Source organism: Pinus tabuliformis, chromosome 1_2 (assembly GCF_031772625.1).
Source record: "Pinus tabuliformis cultivar Carrire ecotype Pingquan chromosome 1_2, CPIR1, whole genome shotgun sequence".
Taxonomy (NCBI): domain Eukaryota; kingdom Viridiplantae; phylum Streptophyta; class Pinopsida; order Pinales; family Pinaceae; genus Pinus; species Pinus tabuliformis.
Window position 1 is genome coordinate 684,234,225 of NC_142298.1, and position 20,164 is coordinate 684,254,388.

The 20,164-nt window shown below is 35.9% G+C and overlaps 3 pseudogenes; all 3 read right to left on the bottom strand.

The window, feature by feature from the left end:
• LOC149207573 (villin-4-like) overlaps positions 1–15,404 on the bottom strand; it is a 33,587-nt pseudogene extending 18,183 nt beyond the window's left edge.
• Positions 10,788–12,374, bottom strand: LOC149207574 (villin-4 pseudogene; annotated as a pseudogene).
• A 162-nt stretch (positions 15,405–15,566) lies between the features above and the next one.
• Positions 15,567–16,994, bottom strand: LOC149207575 (villin-4 pseudogene; annotated as a pseudogene).
• Between the last annotated feature and the right edge of the window lie 3,170 nt (positions 16,995–20,164).

The window sequence follows — 20,164 nt, forward strand, 5'->3', positions numbered from 1 at the left end:
GGCATTGCCATATTTATCAGATATTGTTGCCAGTTGCTATTCATTGTATAGTGTATTGCATCAAGTACTAGGTATTGCTCTAAACAATGCAATGCCTCTTGATTCTTATGCATAACTGCATTGCAAAAAGATTGCACAATGTAAAGTTGCAAACACTCTGCATTGAATTTTGTTGCTACTAAATAGCAAATTGCATTAAAGAGACTGTCACCACAATTAGATGTCACTTGCTTTGCAATTGTTAGTCCATTTAAAAGCATATTATTTGCAATGTGCATCCAATTGCTTTCAATATCTTTGCAAATAGGTGACAGGTAGATATTAGACTGGTTGCGAATGCAAATTGGAAACTTTTGGTAAACCAATGGTTCATAATGACCACTAACAGGATTTGCATCGTGAAAGAGAATGCAATATGGAATTGCATTTTCATGTTGATTAAAGAGCAAATATCTCGTTTTTCTTGTCAATGACGAAACTGCAATTGATATATCTAGCCATTTAGCTAACCAACGTATGCAAAAGGTATCACCCCATAAACCTCGTTCAGACTCCTTTATATTTGTACATGCAGAATAACGCATTTTATGAAGATATGTACCAATATCATTAACACCATGTAACTCGTATAGGAACTCAGGTGATAGTTCATATTGATATGACTGTATTGCTTCAATGTCATTGTTCTTTAAGAAAAAAAGAAAGTGGTCTATTAACCCATTTCGCAATTCATTTGAAGTATAACGAAAATGTAGAAGCATTTCGAATGAGTCAAATAGACAATCTCCTACAGTATATGAAAATGCATTTAGTCTAAAAAGACCATTTCTTTTCAATACAATATCAATGTTCTCAGGCAAAATGCATTGTAATCTGAATTTGTAATTGTCAACATCTATTATTTCTTCCATCATTTGCAATTGCTTACCAGAGTTGGCTTTTGCAATTGTCTTGTACAGCTTTGCAAAAAATATTAATGAAGTTAGCAAAAACTGAACATGATTGTTTTGAACAAAATGTATGTATATTAAAAAAATAGGCTATTGCATTATCTTGGTAAACAAATATCAAATTTCTAGCAACAAGCCATATTTATAAATAACAAAGAAATTGGAAATGGAAACAATGCAAAGACATAATGAAAAAATGGAGCATAATTCTAACAATATTTCTGCAAGTTAACAAAAGGGAACAATCGAAACACAAAATGAAGTTAACAAAAGGAAGCAATGGAAAGACAAAATGAACAAATGCAACACAACTTTAAGAATATTTCTGAAAGTTAACATCATTGTCAATTGCATTTGTGAAATAAAATAACCATGAGGCTATTTATGAGTTTTACATAAGTGGTGCACTAATTCAACTGTCAAAATATAAAAAGTATCGTCTCTGATTTGTGCTAGGTTGCAACTCCAACATATTCCAAGGTAAAAAGTTTCCTACTATTCGGTATCAGACTATGGTTATACTATATGGATCTAAACAGAATTCAAGGATGAAGGAACCCAAACAAGGCATTGAGAACCAGATACGAGTAGTGCATAAGCGTACTTCCATAATGCTTCTCAACAAGATCCATTATTATGGGACGTTGCAGGTATGATCCATATAAATGATGAACATGTAATATGTTCAAAGGACAACTTTGGCAAACACAACAACAATCTGCCTAAGCAAATTGTCCCAAGACTGTTGGCAATTGTGGCATGTGAAAAAAGATGCCCAAAAATTACAGATCTTTGATGATTCACAAATTGTGGTGAATTGGATGAATGGAACAAATTCATTGGATAATTATAAATTTCAACCTATATTTCAGGAGATTCAACTTGCTTAAACAGAGTATTTAACACATTATGTTTCAACATGTTTACAAAGACAGGAACATGGAAACTGATGGACTGTCAAAAGCAAGATTACACTTGGTAGCATGAGCTTGGATCATTCAAGAGAGAGTGGAAGGAGAGCTCATGGAATGTCTTGACACACTTTTCATGTAATCATGGGATTGTTTAAATGTCAATATCTATATGTATATTTTTTTATGGCACTGTTTATGAACATATCTAGGACCTAATTTTTTATGAGACAAAACTAGTTTCAAACCTGTGATGTATGTCAGAATGACCATGACAGGGCTGTCATATTGACATTTTTGAAAACTGGTTATGAAGCAACATATCTTCTCAACCATACTTTTATCACTTCCTATGCTTAAGCATATCTCTATATCTATATTTTTTTATGGGACTGTTTATGGACATATCTAGGAGCTAATTTCTTATGAGACAAAACTGGCTTCAAAGCTGTGATATATGTTAGAATGACTATGATAGGGCTGTCATATTGACATTTTTGAAAACTGTTTATGAAGCAAGATATGTTCTCAGCAATACTTTTATCACTTCCTATGCTTAAGGATATCTGTGAAATGCAGAAACATATATAATAAATGTAATTTTGTTTTCATAATAAAATAATTTTTTCTCTCTTAGCAGAATAAGGTAGTTGAACATCATATCAGAACCAATCTGGTTATAACTAGCTAACATGAGATTTTAATCTAAGGTTTAAATAGACAAAATGTCTTCATACATCATTATACGGAGCTAGTTGGATGCATTATCCAACTTCCACTTGTTGGGATCATCTCAAATAATATTATTGTTATGATTATAACAATTGATAATATTAATATTAATATTAATGTAAACACAGAATAAACAATGACAATTCCAGATTTGAATTCCAATATAATTGAATGAGAGAAAAAATATAAATGACCGAATACAGCTTAAATATCTATATTTTTTAAAACAATCACAGAGTAACTCGACTATAAATCTAGAGTAACTGAACCATAAACCTACACAATGCAAAAATTAAAAGCCTAACAAATTCACAAAAAGCAATTAATAGAAAAATTGACAAAAAGCAATTAGTCGAATAACGCCGTACCTGGAACAAAGCCGAGCGTTCAAATTCCTTCTCGTCTAGACCATATTCATGCACAACAGAGCCTGTACCAAGAATCACAGCTTCACCTAGGTCATCTCGGCCCAAATGACAAGGAAGTCACATGGTGCTCGAAACTGACATTTACGGAAATTTCCATAAAACCCATGCAGGTAAGAGAAACCCTCAGTATCACGGAAAAGCTTATAATTTTCGCAAACGAAACATTTCATCCAATATATAAACAACAGCAAACGAACAACATCTAGTACCAATATAGCAAACCTTCAATTCAGCACTTCTTAACAAAGCAAATGAACTTAACACTAACTAAATGAACTTAACAGAGTTGTTAACAAAGCAACCTTCCGTTCTAGGAGTAATATCAGAGTCGAATATTCATACATCCATAACAGAATTACAAACTTAAAGAAACATTATGGACCAAAGTAAACATACACATAAATTATACGAGCGAAAAACCTTGAATACACGCCTAAGATAGCAAACCGTGCAGTTACAAAACATACTGCAATCTTCAATATTTTAACATTTCAAACAGTTCAAAAACCCCAATTTATTTATATCTTCATGTGCAAAAATAGTTCAAACTACAAAAGACTGCCACTCAATCTGTACCAAGAACCATAGCTTCACCCAGGTCGTCTCGGCCCAAATGATAAGGAAGTCACATGGTGGTCGAAACCGACATTTACGGAAATTTCCATAAAACCCATGCAGGTAACAGAAACCCACAGTATCACGGCAGGCAGGAACTGCATTGTGTTTTCACCGTAGACAATACAACAAATACAAACGAAAAATCGCACAGATTGCAGAGCTAAACAACCAAGTAACAATAATAACCCAAAGGGCGCGAACAGGGTAAAACCCAAGCCGAGTAACTTTCCAGGATCTCGAGCAGGGACAGTTGTCCGCCGATAAGACCACCACAGCACATGTCGTAACCCAAGTTAATTGTAAATCAATCTGAATTTATTACCAAATCAATTGTATACTGTCCAATTCATACCAGCGTTACACATCCACTTGGGAGTCACGGGACCACGTGCCCTTCACCTCAAACGATGCGAAGCCCCCAATAAGACCCCAAAACCTTTCCACCCCCAAAACCTTGGTTCGACTTAGGTTATATGGTTTATATAAACAAAAATCACGTCGGTCAACCAACGGCCAGCGATCGATCGATCGCATATAGTCCCTGGCAGGGATCACGGAGTAACTCGACTATAAACCTAGAGTAACTGGACCATAAACCTACACAATGCAAAAATTAAAACCCTAACAAATTGACAAAAGGCAAGTAATACAAAAATTGACAAAAAGAAATTAGTACAATAACACCGTACCTGCAACGAAGTCGAGCGTTCGAATTCCTTCTTGTCTAGACCATATTCATGGACAACCCAGCCTGTGCCAGTACCATGAGAAAATGAGCAAATGACGAAATTGGTTAACGAAGTCTGCACACAAAACCCTCAGTATTCAACTAGAATGCCATTAACTTATAATGCTCAAATAACCATGGACTATTGCATGCAGGTAACAGAAACCCTCAGTATTTAACCAGAATTCCATTAACTTATAATGCAGTAGCCGAACTTAACCTCTAAACAATACAACCAAGAATCACAGCTTCACGCAGACATTTACTGAAATTTCCATAAAACCCATGCAGCTAAGACAAACCCTCAGTATTCAACCAGAATGCCATTAACTTATAATGCTCAAATAACCATGGACTCTTGCATGTAGGTAACAACAACCCTCAGTATTTAACCAGAATGCCATTAACTTATAATGCAGTAGCCGAACCTAACCTCTAAACAATACAACCAAGAATCACAGCTTCACGCAGACATTTACCGAAATTTCCATAAAACCCATGCAGCTAAGACAAACCCTCAATATTCAACCAGAATGCCATTAACTTATAATGCTCAAATAACCATGGACTCTTGCATGCAGGTAACAGCAACCCTCACTATTTAACCAGAATGCCATTAACTTATAATGCAGTAGCCGAACTTAACCTCTAAACAATACAACCAAGAATCACAGCTTCACGTAGACATTTACCGAAATTTCCATAAAACCCATGCAGCTAAGACAAACTCTCAGTATTCAACCAGAATGCCATTAACTTATAATGCTCAAATAACCATGGACTCTTGCATGCAGGTAACAACAACCCTCACTATTTAACCAGAATGCCATTAACTTATAATGCAGTAGCCGAACTTAACCTCTAAACAATACAACCAAGAATCACAGCTTCATGCAGACATTTACCGAAATTTCCATAAAACCCGAGCAGGCAGCAACTCCACCGCAGACGAAAAATCCCACAGACTGCAGAGCTAAACAAGCAAGTAACAATACCAACCCAAAGGCCGCGAAGACAGTAAAACCCAAGCCGAACTTTCCAGCATCTCCAGGAGGGACAGCAAATAACCATGGAGTCTTACATGCAAGTAACAGCAACCCTCAGTATTTAACCAGAATGCCATTAACTTACAATGCAGTAGTCGAACTTAACCTCTAAACAATACAACCAAGAATCACAGCTTCACGCAGACATTTACCAAAATTTCCATAAAACCCATGCAGCTAAGACAAACCGTCAGTATTCAACCAGAATGCCATTAACTTATAATGCTCAAATAACCATGGACTCTTGCATGCAGGTAACAGCAACCCTCACTATTTAACCAGAATGCCATTAACTTATAATGCAGTAGCCGAACTTAACCTCTAAACAATACAACCAAGAATCACAGCTTCACGCAGACATTTACCGAAATTTCCATAAAACCCATGCAGCTAAGACAAACCCTCAGTATTCAACCAGAATGCCATTAACTTATAATGCTCAAATAACCATGGACTCTTGCATGCAGGTAACAGCAACCCTCAGTATTTAACCAGAATGCCATTAACTTATAATGCAGTAGCCGAACTTAACCTCTAAACAATACAACCAAGAATCACAGCTTCACGCAGACATTTACCGAAATTTCCATAAAACCCGAGCAGGCAGCAACTCCACCGCAGACGAAAAATCCCACAGATTGCAGAGCTAAACAAGCGAGTAACAATACCAACCCAAAGGCCGCGAAGACAGTAAAACCCAAGCCGAACTTTCCAGCATCTGGAGGAGGGACAGATGGCCGACGATCAGACCACCACAGCGCATGCCGACCACAGCTAAGACAAACCCTCAGTATTCAACCAGAATGCCATTAACTTATAATGCTCAAATAACCATGGACTCTTGCATGCAGGTAACAGAAACCCTCAGCATTTAACCAGAATGCCATACAGTAGCCGAACTTACCAAAGCCACACCGAGCAGGCAGGAACTCCACCGCAGACGAAAAATCGCACAGACTGCAGAGCTAAACAAGCAAGTAACAATACCCGAGCAGGCAGGAACTCCACCGCAGACGAAAAATCGCACAGACTGCAGAGCTAAACAAGCAAGTAACAATACCAACCCAAAGGCCGCGAAGACAGTAAAACCCAAGCCGAACTTTCCAGCATCTCGAGGAGGGACAGCTGGCCGGCGATCAGACCACCACAGCGCATGCCGACCACAGCTAAGACAAACCCTCAGTATTCAACCAGAATGCCATTAACTTATAATGCTCAAATAACCATGGACTCTTGCATGCAGGTAACAGAAACCCTCAGTATTTAACCAGAACGCCATACAGTGGCCGTACTTACCAAAGCCACACCGAGCAGGCAGGAACTCCACCGCAGACGAAAAATCGCACAGACTGCAGAGCTAAACAAGCAAGTAACAATACCCGAGCAGGCAGGAACTCCACCGCAGACGAAAAATCGCACAGACTGCAGAGCTAAACAAGCAAGTAACAATACCAACCCAAAGGCCGCGAAGACAGTAAAACCCAAGCCGAACTTTCCAGCATCTCGAGGAGGGACAGCTGGCCGGCGATCAGACCACCACAGTGCATGCCGACCACGTGCCCTTCACCTGCGCCACGTGCCCTTCACCTCGAATGATGCGAAGCACGTAATAAGACCCCAAATCCTTTCGACCCCCAAAACCTTGGTTCGACTTAGGTTATATGCCAAATATAATCAAAATCCGCGTCGGTCAACGGATAGTCAGCGATCTATCGATCGCATATAGTCCCCGGCAGGGACTAATAAGATCATTGTGCGCTTTTTAATTGAGGTTGGCGCTGAATTATAAATTTTGAAAAACAAGATTGTAATTTTGTATCATTTTCATTTGTTTTTAAATAATTAAAAAAATATATAATTGGTTATATATTAGTAATTGTATCTTATGTTGCAAAGAAAACGGTCATAAAGTTATAGAATAGGAAAAAGTAACATAGAAACAAGAAGAAAATGTGATATATTATTCCATTTAATAAAACATTTAAATTATAAAAATGAATTATTATTATTTTTAATTTTAGGTATAGAAAATTGTTTAAATAAAGAAATTGGTTTTTTATAGTATTTGAGGATTGAGAAGTATATGTCTTGAAATGTCTTCACTTGATTTATACATGATTTTATTTGAGTGTCCACCCACATTGGCTTGTCTCAACTGTGTGCAATTGCTAGAAAACTTGCCCTGCTGGTTTCCCATTTAAGTGTCGCAGGTTGTTATGGTATATGGTTCTTGTAGAAAAGCTCTTCGGCAAAATTGTTACAAGTTGCCACTTTATTGGAAGATAGGCAATTTTAAATTTTTCCAAAAAATGATTTTGTAGTAATTAAGATAAGAGGTCTTTATTTTATATTATAATTCCTTTATAAAAATACAACACAATAGGCATAAACACTCATTTTAAAAGAGAGATATAACAAGCAATGCTCACTCTTTAACTCAGAGAAGCTATAACTAACTTGTGGTAGTTAAAGGACTCCAAACATGAAATTTTCATGTTATCCAAACTTAGTTTACAGGCCTAATGTCCTCATCTATATTTATATACTAGTCCTTCGTATCTACTAACATAGCAGGGGTATTTCTAGAGTGAATAGTATTAGCAGAAAGTTTATAAATGCTTCATGGGATGTGACAACCAAATGCATTGCTATATAAAATATTGTGGCAATATTAGTTGACTAAATGTCATAGAAAAACAATCTCTTTGGTTAAAACTTGTCTTAGTTTATTGTTAAGTCATTTGTCATGATTAATTCCAATGTAATGGCCATATTTACAACTCATGCTATGGTTAATTTCCTGATATATCAAGCAATATGGGTGAGACAACGCATGAATGTGTCCCTGGTGCAGAGATTTGAATTGTTGCATATTATCATCATGTTTGGCATGCCTAGGATCAAAGTAGATAATTTGTTTCCATGAGGTCTACTTCATAGACATGGTATGTATGTGTTATTCTAAAAAGGACTGAGATAATTATAAGCGAAATCATGACCCTTTGAATGGTTCCCCTAGAGCTGATTAAAAGCAGTTGCTTCTCCCTCTCAAGCGAGACCATCTTGAGAAGCTTTCATTGTTCATATAGTAGAAATATTAGCATTTTCATCTTTTTCCTTTTGGAAAAGAAATAGGTAAGGTGCATTACATGCTATGATCAATTCAAGTCAAAATATGAGCTAGAAAAATTATGGTAGCATATTAGTAGATGAAAAACGTCAATGTCTTTCCAACTTTTGAAAATAACAATCTCACATATAAGGTTATGGGTTATGTTTTCGAGTCTTGTGTTTGCTACAGTTGTAATGAAACAAAATTGTTTTAATGATGTGACATAAGCAAAAAAAAAATGATAAATCATCCTCATAAGACTTCAATTGATTCTGGCAACAAGAGTATAAGTAATTGAAGTTAATTTCCTTGTTTATAGAGGAATGGTTTCAAACAAGTACATAATTTAAAAAGCAAATAGATCAAATATAACAACTTAAAAAAAGGCCTTGGCAAAAAAGATGTAGGAGGAATTTTGAGAAAATAACCAACTAGTGTTGGACAAGGGAAACATTAAATAATATATAAAAGGCAAATATTATCTTAAACTTACACAACATTTTAGAAAAAAGAACCCTAAAGACCAACCAAGCAATGAAACAAATATTTTTTCCCGTTGAAACCATGTAACTCTACTATACTTGTAGATTTAGTGAGCCTCAAATGAAGAGGTTTTCCTAGCTTATGTTGGTTCCAATTAATCGAATCACGCACCATTAAAAGCAACAAAATAATGAAGTAAGATATATAGCTCAGATAAAAAGATGCACATATCATGAGAAATGTTTTCAAATCTCTCGTAAATGCATCATTGTGTATAACAACAAACCTCTTATATCCAGAGCTAAGTCCACCCTTAAGGACAATGAAGCTTTGCAAAATAGAAAAAAATTGGATGGGCTCATTGCCCTCAAAGATCTTAGCCTGAACTGGTTGTGCTTTCAATGACTTGGCCATTTTACTCATTAGTGATAGGCCACTAGTTCTTTCTTCTAAAACACTCCCTTTATAAATCCAACTGCAAAGCAGGTATTCTTACTTTTCCTCTCCAAGATAAGTGTATCACATAATATAGCAATAACCGCTGTAAAATTTGCATTGTTCACTCGATGGCATAGGAAATTTGTTTTTACCATTTACTCGTCAAACCTAAAGATTACCAGTATAACCAATAAATGGTTGATTGTCCTCTTTTACTAGAGTTGCTTTGAGAAGGCCCTTAATATTAAATCCTTGTTGTTTCAACAAGGTTGCTACTTTGCCTCTTCCATTTTCAGATATAGTTGTATGTGTACTTCGAGGCCATGCATCAAAATTTGATTTAAACATGACAATTTCAAATCCTTCCATAATACGAGTTACATGAGCTTGCTTCAAATTTCCTTTACTAGCAATAAACTCTTTTGCAGCTTAGCTTGCTGCTTTTCTATCCTCAAGCGATGTGTTCCTACCCATCCAAATAAATATCTCAATTCCACAGTCTAACATGAAGCTCTTGTTTGTGTTCAGCATTTCTCTTGTCAATGAATTTCCTTCAATGGGTTTTGCATGACCTTGTTGTATGCAGAATAGCTTTGCTGGAAGAGCTTCACATTGTGATTCATCGTCATTGTTGGACTTCTTGGCAGGTGGAGCAAAGCCACCAAAAAATTTCCAAAACCCCCCTGTCTTGGGATCAACTACAAATTTTTCATCCTCAACCATAGCCACTTCACACTTCCCATCATGATAATTATCTTTGATATATTAAACAACCTCTAAAACTTTAGCCTTCTCTTGAGAGGATGAGTTGGATCCATTAAACTGAAATCCTTTGGATTTTGTATCAAGAATAAAAATGTCATTGTGATTTAAAGATGACCAAGAATAAGGCACCTCTACCACATGCACAACATGTGTTCCCTTGCATGCAAATAAGTAAACTAAATATGTTTTCTTCTTGACATGCTTGAATCCTGAAGCAACACCACCTTCTTCCGAAATGATGCAAGGCTTAAAATATGATAGAAACTTATATGTTTCATGTCATTGACTCTCTCTATGATGCATTGCACATCCTTCAAGAGTTGCATCTGATTCAATAGTCTTGATGGCTATTGCACCAACTTTATCCTTACTTGTATCTTTGTCAAGCCAATAATGGATATCATAGTGGAAAACACCACTTTTTAAAGTTGTTGTCTTTCGCAGCTCCATACACTTGTTCTACAGTGGAACCTATGCTCTAATTTGTTTTCTGGAACTATCTGATATTTTTTCCCGTTGAAGCCATGTAACTCTGTTATACTTGTAGATTTACTGAGCCTCAAATGAAGAGGTTTTCCTAGCTTATGCTGGTTCCAATTGATCAAATCACGCATCATTAAAAGCAACAAAATATTTAAGTGACAGATACAACTGAGAAAAATATATATATAATAATAATAATAATAATAATAATAATAATAATAAATAAATAAAAATAAAATAAATGAAAAATGCACATATCATAAGAATTTTTTTCAAATCTCTCGTAAATGCATCATTGCGTACAACAACAAACCTCTTATATCCAGAGCTAAGTCCATCCTTAAGGAAAATGAAGCTTTGCAAAATAGCAATAAAATTGGATGGGCTCATTGCTCTCAAATATCTTAAGCTTGAACTGGTTGTGCTTTCAATGACTCGGCCATTTTACTCATTAGTGATAGGCTAGTAGTTCTTTCTTTTGAAACAATCCGTTTTTAAATCCAAGTGCAAAGCAGGTATTCTTCATTTTCCTCTTTAGGATAAGTGTATCACATAATATAGCAATCACCACTGTAAATTTGCATTGTTCCATCGATGGAATAGGCAATTTGTTTTTACCATCTACTCATCAAACCTGAAGATTGCTGGTACAATCAATAAATGCTTGATTTTCCTCTTTTACTGGAGTTGCTTTGAGAAGGCCATTAACATTAAATCCTTGTCATTTCAACAAGGTTGCTACTTTGCCTCTTCCATTTTCATATATAGTTGTATCTGTACTTTGAGGCCATGCATCAAAATTTGATTTAAACATGACAATTTCAAATCCTTCCATAATACGAGTTACATGAACTTGCTTCAACTTTCCTTTACTGGCAATCAACTCTTATACAACTTAGCTTGCTGCTTTTCTATCCTCAAGCGATGTGTTCCTACCCATCCAGATAAATATCTCAATTCCACAATCTAACATGAAGCTCTTGTTTGTGTTCAACATTTCTCTTGTCAATGAATTTCCTTCAATGGGTTTTGCATGACCTTTTTGTATGCATAATAGCTTTGTTGGAAGAGCTTCAAGTTGTGATTCATCATCATTGTTGGACTTCTTGGCAAAGGAGCAAAGCCACCAAAAAAACTCCAAAAACTCCCTTGTCTCGGGATCAGTGAAAAAATTACCATCCTCAATTTTAGCCACTTCACACTTCCCATCCTGGTAATTATCTCTTATATTATAAACAACCTCTAAAACTTTAGCCTTCTCTTGAGAGGATGAGTTGGATCCATTAAACTAGAATTCTTTGGATTTTGTATCAAGAATAAAAATGCCATTATGATTTAAAGATGACCAAGAATAAGGTACCTCTATCACATGCACAACATGTGTTCCCTTACATGCAAATAAGTAAACTGAATATGTTTTCTTCTCGACATGTTTGAATCCTAAAGCAACACCACCTTATTCCGGTATGATGCAAGGCTTAAAATATGATAGAAACTTATATGTTTCGTGTCATTGATTCTCTCTATGTTGCACTGCACGTCCTTCAAGATTTGCATCCAATTCAATAGCCTTGATGGCTATTGCACCAGCTTCATCGTTACTTGTATCTTTCTCAAGCCAATAATGGATATCATAGCGAAAAACACCATGTTTTAAATTTTTTGTCTTTCTCACCTCCATACACTTGTTCTGTAGTGGAACCTATGCTCTAATTTGTTTTTTGGAACTGTCTGATATTTTTTCCTGTTGAAACCATGTAACTCTACTATACTTGTAGATTTAGTGAGCCTCAAATGAAGAGGTTTTCCTAGCTTATGCTCATTCCAATTGATCAAATCACGCATGATTAAAAGCAACAAAATATTGAAGTAACAGATATAGCTCAGAGAAAAAAAAATGCACATATCATAATAATTTTTTTCAAATCTCTCGTAAATGCATCATCGTGTACAACAACAAACCTCTTATATCCAAAGCTATGTCCACCCTTAAGGACAATGAAGCTTTGCAAAATAGAAAAAAATTTGGATGGGCTCATTGCCCTCAAAGATCTTAGCTTGAACTGGTTGTGCTTTCAATGACTCAACCATTTTACTCATTAGTGATAGGCAGTAGTTCTTTCTTATGAAACACTCCGTTTTCAAATCCAAGTGCAAAGCAGGTATTCTTCCTTTTCCTCTCTAGGATAAGTGTATCGTATAATATAATAGTCACCACTGTAAAATTTTCATTGTTCACTTGATGGCATAGGCAATTTGTTTTTACCATTTACTCGTCAAACCTGAAGATTGCAAGTACAATCAATAAATGGTCTCTTTTACTGGAGTTTCTTTGAGAAGGCCATTAACAATAAATCCTTGTCGATTTAGCAAGGTTGCTACTTTTCCTCTTCCATTTCCAGATATAGTTATATCTGTGCTTTGAGGCCATGCATCAAAATTTGATTTAAACATGACAGTTTCAAATCCTTCCATAATACGAGTTACATGAGCTTGCTTCAACTTTCCTTTACTGGCAATCAACTCTTCTACAACTTAGCTTGCTGCTTTTATATCCTCAAGCGATGTGTTCCTACCCATCCAAATAAATATCTCAATTCCACAACCTAACATGAAGCTCTTGTTTGTGTTCAACATTTCTCTTGTCAGTGAATTTCCTTCAATGGGTTTTGCATGACCGTCCTTCAAGAGTTGCATCAAATTTAATAGTCTTGATGGCTATTGCACCATTTTCATCCTTACTTGTATATTTTTCAAGCCAATAATGGATATCATGGTGAAAAACACCACTTTGTAAAGTTGATGTCTTTCACAACTCCATACACTTGTTCTGCAGTGGAACATATGCTCTAATTTGTTTTTTGGAACTGTTTAATATTCTCTTAGCCTCATTATGAGGATCGAGCCTAATACTACATGTTGCTTTGATCCAATCATAAATAGCACCTTGAAGGATGGCATCCATTTTACATTTCAATATCACTTATACCTTTTGTGGTAGCAACCCCTCTACATCTTCAAGCTGATGACACAACATAAAAGGTTCCAATATTTGGTGCAATTGGTGAATTATAATCTTTCTTCTCAGTTTCAATCCAATCGTCTTCAAGGGACTGAGAAGACAACCCATCCCTTTGAAAGGTCTTTAAGAACCAGTCATGAAAAAATTTGTGATTGTCAAATACCTCAAGTAGAAGAGGCCATGGTTCTTGAAAATCATCTGCAGATTGTTCATGACATCCATGTCTAGAGAATTTGACAGTCACTTTGATTTGCCTTTATTTCTTTTCCTGTATTTTGTAAATTAAACTTTGTTGAAGAGCTAAAATATTTTTTGTGGCTTGGTGTTGAAGAATGTTGAGAAGTTCACGTTGTTATAAGAATTTCCCTTGTACAATCCAACAAACCATCATCAAATAACTCAAAGTCAATCCACAGATTACAATCAAGTACACTCGTGCTCCGACAGTGGATAATCGGTTCAACAATTCACATAACTACATTAGTTCATGCAAGGGTATAATATAGATCGATTCCTATATTCAATGCTCCTAGGGCTTACGACATCATTTACAATTTTCAAGAGAAAGACTAGCCTGCGTTTTCAAGAAAAGATTCACACAATATTCAAGCCTCGACAACTCCAGTAGCTCTACTGTTACGAAACCCGGAAGTTTCAAAATATGTGATTTACACTTACGTTGTCCAAGTCAACGAGGCACTGAGAACATCAAAACACTGCACAACTCCAACAACTCAACTATTGCTTGGGATCTCTCGCATGAGGAGGTTTTCCAGAATGAGTGTCCGAGTCTCAGCTTCGGGGATTCTCATAAGGGAACACCAGGTGGAGGTTCCAAAACACCAATACATATGGTAAGTTGTTGAGACCCCCTCCTCCCATACTACTAGTAGGCCATTATTTAGCACCTTGATCCTAGTTAACTAATACAAATTAGTTCAGTTGAGTTAGTCCATCCATCTCCAAAGCCCCATCCTGAACTCCAACTTCTGTTCTTTTCACCAGGTATGTGGTCCAGGTCTCATCACCATTCTATCTAATGGAAAGGAGATAATGGAAAATATCCAAATATCTGCCTATGCAAACTATCAAGAGAATTTTCAGTCAGATAATAGAATTCATGCTAATCTTTTTCTACCAAATGATTTTTTTTTTTTTTAATTAGCTGTTATTGTTGAGATAATTGTAAAGGGTCAAACTGCATTTAAAAGTTTGGTTCCTCCATTACATTACATCAGAAGCTACACATTCGATAGAGGGTTTTATAGTCAAATTACCAGGTAATGATATAAAAACAAAATGATCCAAAAATTAGCAGAATGGTTTCGAAACGATCCTCCAAGACAACCTAAAATTAGTATCAAAAACACATTTGCATTTCAGGCCGTAAAAAATGTGAACATCAAGAAAACAAATATCATAACTAGCTATTCAATTTTCTACAACACTCTGTAATTATGCTTCAACATTCTATGAGAGAAAAAATATTTCATAATAGATTCATCAAACGATTATAAATAGTAGTTGAAATCAAGATGCAGATAATACTTCAAATATTGTTTCTCTTGTTCAAATGCTTGAAAATGAAGTCAAAACAATAATACTTAATGCTTCAGCAAAATCCAAACCTGAGGGCTCAAGCCGTTTTTCGAGCTTATGCTGGTTCCAATTGATCGAATATCGCACCATTAAAAGCAACAAAATATTGAAGTAACAGATATAACTGAGATTAAAATAATAATAATAATAATAATAATAAAATAAAAATAAAAATAAGTAAAAATAAAAATAAAAAATAAAATGAAATAATAAATCATAAATAAATAAATAAATAAACAAAAAAACAAAAAATTAAAAATTAAAAAAAAAAAATGCACATATCATAAATGAATCATCATGTGTAACAACAAACCTCTTATATCCATAGCTAAGTCCACCCTTAAGGACAATGAAGCTTTGCAAAATAGCAAAAATTTGGATGGGCTCATTACCCTCAAAGATCTTAACCCTGAACCGGTTGTGCTTTCAATGGCTCGGCCATTTTACTCATTAGTGATAGGCCAGTCGTTCTTTCTTCTGAAACACTCCCTTTTTCAATCCAAGTGCAAAGCAGGTATTCTTCCTTTTCCTCTCCAGGATAAGTGTATCGCATAATATAGCAATCACCACTGTAAAAGTTGCATTGTTCACTCGATGGCATAGGCAATTTGTTTTTACCATTTGCTCGTCAAACCTGAAGATTACCTGTACAATCAATAAATAGTTGATTTTCCTCTTTTACTGGCACTGCTTTGAGAAGGCCCTTAACATTAAATCCTTGTTGTTTCAGCAAGGTTGCTACTTTGCCTCTTCCATTTTCAGATATAGTTGTATCTGTACTTTGTGGCCATGCATCAAAATTTGATTTAAACATGACAGTTTCAAATCCTTCCATAATACGAATTACATGAGCTTGCTTCAACTTTCCTTTACTAGCAATCAACTCTTCTGCAGCTTAGCTTTCTACTTTTCTATCCTCAAGCGACATGTTCCTACCCATCCAAATAAATATCTCAATTCCATAATTTAACATGAAGCTCTTGTTTGTGTTCATCATTTCTCTTGTCAATGAATTTCCTTCAATTGGTTTTGCATGACCTTGTTGTACGCAGAATAACTTTATTGGAAGAGCTTAAGGTTGTAATTCATCATCATTGTTGGAGTTCTTGGCAAGAGGAGCAAAGCCACCAAAACAACTCCAAAACTCCCTTGTCTCGGGATCAACTACAAATTTGCCATTCTTAATTGTAGCCACTTCACACTTCCCATCATGATAATTATCTCTGATATATTGAACAACCTCTAAAACTTTAGCCTTCTCTTGAGAGGATGAGTTGGATCCATTAGACTGGAATCCTTTGGATTTTGTATCAAGAATAAAAATTTCATCGTGATTTAAAGATGACCAAGAATAAGGCACCTATGTCATATGCACAACATGCGTTCCCTTACATGAAAATAAGTAAACTGAATATTTTTCTTCTCGACGTGTTCGAATCGTGAAGCAACACCACCTTCTTTCAGTATGATGAAAGGCTTAAAATATGATAGAAACTTATATGTTTCATGTCATTGACTCTCTCTATGTTGCATTACATGTCCTTCAAGAGTTGCATCCAATTCAATAGTCTTGATGGCTATTGCACCAGCTTCATCCTTACTTGTATCTTTGTCAAGCCAATAATGGATATCATAGCGAAAAACACCACTTTTTAAAGTTGTTGTCTTTCGCAGCTCCATACACCTGTTCTGTAGTGGAACCTATGCTCTAATTTGTTTTTTGGAACTGTCTGATATTCTCTTGGCCTCATTATGAGGATCAAGCCTAATACTACATGTTTCTTTGATCCAATCATAAATAACACCTTGAAGGGATGACATTCATTTTACATTTCAATACCACTGATACCTTTTGTGGTAGTGACCCCTCTACATCTTCAACCTGATGACGCAGCATAAAAGGTTCCAATATCTGGTGCAATTGGTTAATTATAATAATTTTTTTCTCAATTTCAAGCCAATCAACTTCGATGGATTGAGAAGACGACCCATCTTTTGAAAGGTCTTTGAGAACCATTCATGAAAAACTTTGCGATTGGTAAATATCTCAAGTAGAAGAGACCATGGTTCTTGCAAATCATCCGCAAATTGTTCATGACAACAATGTCTAGATAATTTGACAGTCATTTTGATTTGCCTTTGTTTCTTTTCTTGTATTTTGTAAATTAAACTTCGTTGAAGAGCTAGAAGATGTTTTTGGGCTTGGTGTTGAAGAACATTGAGTAGTTCACATTGCTATAATAATTCCCACTGTATAATTCAATAGACCATCCTCAAATAACTTGAAGTCAATCCACAGATTACAATCGAGTACACTCGTGCTCCAATAATGGATAATCAGTTCAACAGTTCACATAACTATAGTATTTCATGTGACATTAAAAATTCCAACAAAGGATAGAATTTAGACCAATTTCTATATTCAATGCTCCTAGGGCTTACAACATCATTTACAATTTTCAAGAGAAAGATTGACCTGCATTTTCAGGAAAAGGTTCATACAATATTCAAGGCCCAACAACTCCAGTAGTTCGACTGTTGCGGAACCCGGAAGTTTCAAAATCTGGGAATTACACTTACGTTGTCCAAGTCAACGAGGCATTGTGAACATCAAAACACTGCACAACTCCAGTAGCTCAACTATTGCTTGGGATATCCCACATTAGGAGGTTATCCACAATAAGTTTCCAAGCCTAAGCTTTGACGCTTCTCATAAGGGAACACCAGGAGGAGGTTCCAAAACAAAAATACTTATGGTAAGTTGCCAAGATCCCCTCCTCCCATACTGCTAGTAGGCCATTGTTTAGCACCTTGATCCTAGTTAACTAATAAAAATTAGTTCGGTTGGGTTAGTCCATCGATCTCTAAAGCCCCATCCTGAACTCCATCTTCTGTTGTTTTCACCAGGTCTATTGTCCAGATCTCATGACCATTCTATCTAATGGAAAGGGAATAATGAGAAATATCCAAATATTTGCCTATGAAAACTATCAACCCAACGGTTGATATAACCCTGCATAAACCGGAATAACCTTGCATAAAATGGTATAAATTATAAGTTAGGGTTTGCATGACAGAACGATGGTTAACACAAAAGCCCTCAAATTTTCTTAAATACTTTGAAAATACCAATATCCTTGCTCTTCAATTGACGATGAAGCTCCCTTGGTCCACCTGAAGCCCTCCTCGCAAAGAGCCTTGAAGCATTCAACGGTCCTGTAATGAAGCTCATAGGAAATTAGAATCTTGTTTCGGCCATCAACTAGTTGGTTCATAGTTTTACAGAGGGAATTCATTGTTTCGACAGCGTAGCGCAAATCAAACATCAAAACGAAGTCCAATGGCGCGCAATGATCCCACATCAAGGCCTTCACCACATTGTTTAGCCAACTTCATCGCTATTTATTGCGGCACATCTCTATCATCGCTCTGCAGGGGTCCAATGGCTGTTAATGTCAAAAGATGAGGCCCGTTGGGCCTGAATCAAAGCCGACCATTTCAAGTCGTGCTTGAAATTCAAGTCTAGTATATAACATGGACGTTATCGTGTTTTTCAAAAGCTTCAAGAATGCCTTGGTTTATGGTAAAATGAGCGGTTGAATCTAGGGAAAAATTGTAATTGGATAATAATGTGGCAAAGACAATCGCTCCAAACGAGGGCAGTGCAGTTGAGATAGGTGAGCCAAGAGGCAGAACCAAGAGGGTCGATCAGGGTAGGGTTTGTCTCCACAACTGCTTTTCTTCTATCCCACCAAAACTCATCCAATGGGGGGATTGACTAATTGGAAATGCGGCAACTATCATATTCTAACTAACCCATCCGACGCTGCATAACATTCCAATCGTGTAACACAATATCGACTGTGCCAAACGGTACAGAGTGGCAGTTGGGGGAGTTCTTTCTAGAGGGAAAAACCTTACAACATAAATATAATTATCAATATTAAAATTGAAAAAATATGTTTTTATTTAATATTAATAAAAAAGTATAATTTTATTAAAAAATTAAAAATTTCAAAATATGTCAATTGAATTTAACTTAGATGGTTGGGTGGAATTAATTATTTATATTTTAATATTGAGAATTTTGATAAATTATTTCAAATTTTTAACTAAGATAAAAATATTTTAATAAAAAAAAAAACTATATTACATAATAATAACTAAAAGGTAAAGGAAACATAAATCAAGAGTATATATTCAAATTTTGGAAGTCGATAGTAGTTCTTCTATTTTGGGAAACTGGGTATAGGGCTTTTTGTAGGGAACTAACTTTTATTATGGAGGTTTCGACCTAGGATAGAGTCGAGCATATATGTAATCCTCACACTATCTCTGGAGGTTGTTACTTGGGGTTATCCTGTCTAGAGTGGTGATGGCGTCATGCGAACATCTAGATGGACAATATTCTCATTGATTATTCCTCCAACACTTGCGAGTTTTTCCAAGTGTAGGAAAATCTACTTAGGGATCTACTGAGCATAGTTGAAGTAGGTCCAAAGGAGGAGTCTTTGGAGCATGATGATAGGTAGGTGGTAAGAGTGTTGGTTTCCTTGCCCCAACTTCGAGTAAATGTCACAAGTCTTACGGGTGATATGATAGAGACTTTCGACCCACACTCACAAGCTCAGATAGGGATCCTGAAGCTCGAAGTAGGGGCAAAGGATTTGGTGGAGGAACACACATGTTTCTCCCATAGAGAGGTTTTTCTAGTCACTTTGACATTCTCTGAGGATGGTTTTTGATCAGAGTTAGTGGTGGATACAAGAACAGATTAAATTTTTATTTTGGAAGTAGGTTGTAGAGTTATTTCTTGAAGGGGTTGGAGGCATCTCAGAGGGTGGAGGGTT